This window comes from Lucilia cuprina, chromosome 4, assembly GCF_022045245.1.
Source record: "Lucilia cuprina isolate Lc7/37 chromosome 4, ASM2204524v1, whole genome shotgun sequence".
NCBI classification, from domain to species: Eukaryota; Metazoa; Arthropoda; class Insecta; order Diptera; family Calliphoridae; genus Lucilia; species Lucilia cuprina.
Genome location: NC_060952.1, coordinates 47,208,123 through 47,213,570, shown reverse-complemented (window position 1 = coordinate 47,213,570; position 5,448 = coordinate 47,208,123). Strand labels below are relative to the sequence as shown.

Sequence of the window (5,448 nt, the reverse complement as noted above, 5' to 3'; positions counted from 1 at the left end):
TATCTATCTATCTATCTATCTATCTATCTATCTATCTATCTATCTATCTATCTATCTATCTATCTATCTATCTATCTATCTATCTATCTATCTATCTATCTGTCTAAAATAGTGGTTTTTGTATTTTATTTTAAGTTAATATTTTGATAGCTAAAAACAAGCAAAAACTTGAGGAAAAACTAGTATTATGCTAATGGACACATGCAGATCAACAAAGGCATTCATTGGAGTCATTGTAATAGAATGCTCTGCAATGTAATGCAAAGAAGCAAGGTAATAATCAACCAATTCAACATAATGGTCTATTTCAATGTAGTCATGATGTTTTTTCTTGTTTTTTTTATTTTGTATTCTTTTCAAAACTTACTGATCGTTCTCAAAATATGGTGGTGAATTGGTACGTTCGGGTAAAAAGAATGCCAATTGAACAGTGGAAGCCATTGCTGGCGGTTCGTCACGACCAACCTTAACCTCTTCCGCAATTACTGTGAGCAAGACGGGATCGCCCACATGCGTGATTGCAGCGATATCCTCCAGAGGTCGCATTAGAAAGATTTCGCCTGAAAAGACAAAATGCAACAATATAAGAAGTAAATAAATTGCGAAAAATAAAAATGAATAAAACGAAAAGTATAAAAGTAGGAAAATAAACAAAATAAGAATGTTGTAATAACACACACCAGTTTTTCCTCTACCTCCCCCTCCTTCTGAATATAAAAGGAATTACTAAATTACAAAAATAAACTACAAAACAACATGGTGTGGAGTTCTGATCGTATGTACTTCAAATGCGATAGACAACTTGTTTTTACTCGTGTACTTGAAGAGGTCGTCACTATTATTGTTTGTTGAGATTTTTTTGTTGCTATATACATATTTATGTACATAGCTGTGTATGTATTTTTGGAAAATTCGTGATGTTGCCATTTTAATGATTGCTCAAATTTCAAACTTCGAAACAAACAAAAAGAACTTTAGATCATTGCACTTTTTGGGCATTTATAGGCACAATATAATTTTTAAACAAAAAAGAAATATGTACAATTTCATGTTAAGCGATCCAACTAAAAAAACTGATTTGAAAAAACCCTGTATGACCAACATTTCCAATATTCACTACATTTGGAATGGGTTTAGAATAGGATTTTTTTAAATACTTATAATTGAGAATAGATACCAACTTTTACTTTAAACTTGGTCTTCGAACTCAAAGAAAAACATAGTGTAAAACGCCATAAAGTTAATAAAAATATAAACTATTCGATTAATAAAATAATTTCGAACTATCTGATTATTAACCAGTAAACATAAAACTTCAAATTATCATAATTTTTTGTAGCATAAATTACATCGTAATGAGTTGGCTTTACTGTTTACTATATTTAATTTTGCTGAACAGGATTGACCGTCTGTCTAGCACACAAGAAGTTAGTTGTTAAAATCTTAGTTGAAAAAATATTAATTTATATTTTTACGTAAAGCGAATAGAAAACAACAGTAAGTAAGTAAGTAAGTAAGTCGGGTTTAAGTCCGGGACAGTCGCGTAAGTACATTGTTTTAAAGCAGTTATATTTTAACTTAAAAACAACACTCAAACTATTCTGATCTACTATTTTCGAGTGATTTTTGCAAGAGATTTTTTGTTGTAAACGTCAAAACAAAAACCCAAGTTTCACGTATAGTATACATTTAGTTCAAGTTGAGATAAGAAACATATTAAGATCTACGTTATAAATCAGGTTATAAAAGATTAAAAGTTATTTTACTCAAAACTGTGTTTTTCGATTTATGCCGATATTGTAGTAAATGAAATTATAGTTCTTTGCTTCGATAAATCAATGTGTGGATGTACGTACAAAACATTTTCTTAACCATATACAGTGTTCTTTTAGAAACTCAATAAGATTCTAGACTTTTCAAGTGATCTTTAAATATTCTACTATGTCTGTGTTGATATTCGTTTAGCATATTCAGGATATGCATGATAACAAATGCAGATATATTCTCACTCGCTTTTTGAATACAGAGTGTATATTTGGATGTACATTAGGGTAGTCTAAATATATTGTATTTTTGCTCAACTCATATTAATTTTGACTTAGTTTTAAAATAAATACAACTTTTATAAACAAAAATAATGTAATTTTTCTAATTTAAGGTTAGATTTTATAGTTCTTACTAGGGAAAAAATTACCTATCAATTTTGAAATTATTTTGAATTTTTAAAACTTAAATGTTTACCCTAAGTGTAAACTTGGGATGTTGCGAATGCCAATTTAGCGAATGCAAATACGTAAATAATAGATTTTAATTTTTGCGAATGCAATTAGTATAATGAAAGTACTAAATTTGAAGTGAGAATGACGAAAATTCATACATACATACATATCTCTACGTATAAGTACATCATGCATGCACATACATGTGAATAACAAATTTATATTTAAATCGTATCATACTTCGTACTCATACTAATGTATATAAGTACATACATGTGTATACTAGAAGTATCCAAAAAAAAAATTGATTGTGAAAAGATTTACGATTTTTTGATTATATGACTTGCGAAATTGTCAAAACCTTTAATGTTTGTTCTTCGATATAAATGTCTTTTTCCTCTTTGGATAGATAATTTTCTCTAGAAAATAGGATTAGCAATAATGTTAAGAACATTTTTTGAAGAAATAAAAAATTATTTATTCAGTTTTACACTTTTAAAATTAACACCACTTTGTTTCAGACACTAATGAACTAAATAAGACCCATCCAATCGAAATCGATGTTACTTGGACACCTCTAATGTATACATTTCAAATTTACTACGGGTATGTTTACTCTATTCCTATGGGAAATAGTCGTAAATGATCATTGAGTTTTAACTTCTTTTATATTAATTTGCATAAAAACTTAGTATAGAAAGATATAACGACAAGGTTAGTAAGTATTCGTATATACATACATAAATTGTGGAGAAGACGATCTTTTGAAAAGTACAAAAGTGTATTTTTAATGACTGTGCAGTATGTAAATATTTGCACACACCTACTTAAGAAACTAAAATTAACAATTTAAATTCTTAAGATATAAGAAATCAAATCCATAAATTCATATTTTTGATAACAATATATACATACATTAGGGATGACAAACGGGAATTCCCGAAAATCCCGAGAATTTGAAAGTACCAAAAACCGGGTTTTTTTAAAAATGAAATCCCGGGGATTTTCGGGATTTTAAAATCCCGAAGTTTAAGTTTTTTTCGCTAAATTTATACATTATAAAATATTAAAAAAGAGATTTTTAATAGTTTTTGAAAAAAAATAAGCAGGATCATAAAATTTTAACATTTCGGCCTATTTTTTAATCGAATTGCATTATCCATTGAGTAATTTTTTAGACTTAATATGACTCTACTAACATACAAGCTGAAATATCAAAAATAAAAAGGGCAATAAATAGGGCAATCTAAAAATAAGTAAGAAATTATGATTTAGTTTTCATAATAAAGCATTTGACTTGATTTGTAACTCGCCTTTGATATATTTAAGCAATTTATTGTTAAAAAACAAATTTTCTGAAATATGCTTTATATTGGGGCTTTCCCCAAGCCCCCCGTTTGAGGCGATTCTCATAAAATTTGGAGGATGAATTTACGGTAACATAAAATGTATTTATGCTGAATTTCACTATGACACTAGTCTTTTTAAGCTTATTATGGACATTAAAGTCATTTTTTGAAGGGGGGGATTTGTAAGGGGGCTTGGGTCAAAAGAAGCACGAAATTTAACAGGGTCTTCAAGGCTAGTATAAAACTTAGTTGTGCCGCATTTTTGTCGATATACGAGTATATTAAACATAATTATGAGCTACTCGGGTAAAACCCACTAAAGTGGTGTAGAGTATAAAAAGGACAATAAATAGGCATTGATACTATCAAATATGGGTATATCAGAATCAATACTGGCAGTCAAACTGTTAATAAGATAGCGAGATGATAATTCTCTTATTTGGGTAAGAGGACACGATATATTACTGGAAATAATATTGCTGATAGCTTGGCAAATGCTGGAACTACGATGGCTATACTTGATATAGACCCGTTTTGTAGCGTTTCTCTAGCGGTCATTAAAAACCATATATCCGATATTCAGCTCAAGACGGTTGGTCACATTTCTAAAAATTCCACAAAGTACTTATGGAAAAGCTTTCTGTATTAGTAAACACATACTTTATGTATTCATATTGTAATATGAAATAGAAAATGTTATTTTTGTCGGTAAATTATTAAGATTTTTTGAAAATTTATTTTTATTTTTCGGGATTTAGAAATCCGGGATTCATTTACAAATCCCGAATCCCGGGATTTTTAAAAATCAGTCCCGATTGACATCCCTAACATATATCCAAAATAAAATTGGTTTAATTCAAAAAATTTCAATACAAAAAAAAAAAATACCTTAAATTAAAAAAACTTTTCGCTTCTTTAGGCGTCAGTAAACACCACATCCACAGAAGGTAAAAAAACAATAGTGTTACTTTTGAAGTGGTGATAAATGTTATTCTTTTGGAAGTACACATTTACACGATGATAATATTTATTTTATACTAAGTTTTTTTTTTTTTTTTGATGAATTTAAACTTTCTGTAGATAAAATGGCTTTAAACATTTAATTGTTTTTATCAGAATAAATTAATTTTTATTTTTTACAAAAATATAGTTAATGGAAAAAATATTATAACATGGATTAAAAAACTCAATCAATCGTACTCAGGAAAAAAAAATATTTTGTTAAGGAAAAGAATGACACTTGTAAATGAACTAAGATTTAACCATTAATGTCACCGAAGCCAATCGAATAAATTTATCTACTAACAAACAGGTGTTGATAACAAAAGAAAAAAATATAATTAAATAATAAAAAACAAACTTTTATGCAGACCCAATCACACATAAAGAATACAATTTTATAAAGTACCCTGGCTATATAACATTATTCGGAAGTAACCTGTCATATTTCATTTGGAACGTGTTGTGAATTAATTTCTTTGCTTAATAGTGGTGTTGTTTTTATCTTCAAATGAATAAATACATGTTGCCTATTTACTACAAGACTGACATATGTCAAAAAATATAGTTTCGAAGAAAACGGCTTTGAATGTTTTAGGAAATGTTACTATTTCTTAAATAACTTTTGAGTTAACGCTGTCTTGTAGTAAGCGGTCTGTTAAACAAGTTTACTTACTCAAATCTTAATTTTCTCACATCTCAAGATACGTAAAAATCATGTTTTCTCATTTTTTGACATAATTCAGCTTACGATACAATTAATTTTAAGTTTCCAAATAGAAAACTCAACGTGAAATTTAATTAAAATCTTATTTGTGCACATTAGGGTGGTTAATGCAAAACCCACTTAGAACATAAAACGAAGTACTTCCAAAAAAGTA

The 5,448-nt window shown here is 28.3% G+C and overlaps 1 protein-coding gene across 1 annotated transcript in view; it reads left to right on the top strand.

The window, feature by feature from the left end:
• Positions 1–5,448, top strand: part of LOC111678641 (cadherin-86C) — a 105,549-nt gene that overhangs the window by 92,561 nt on the left and 7,540 nt on the right. The window lies entirely within an intron of this gene.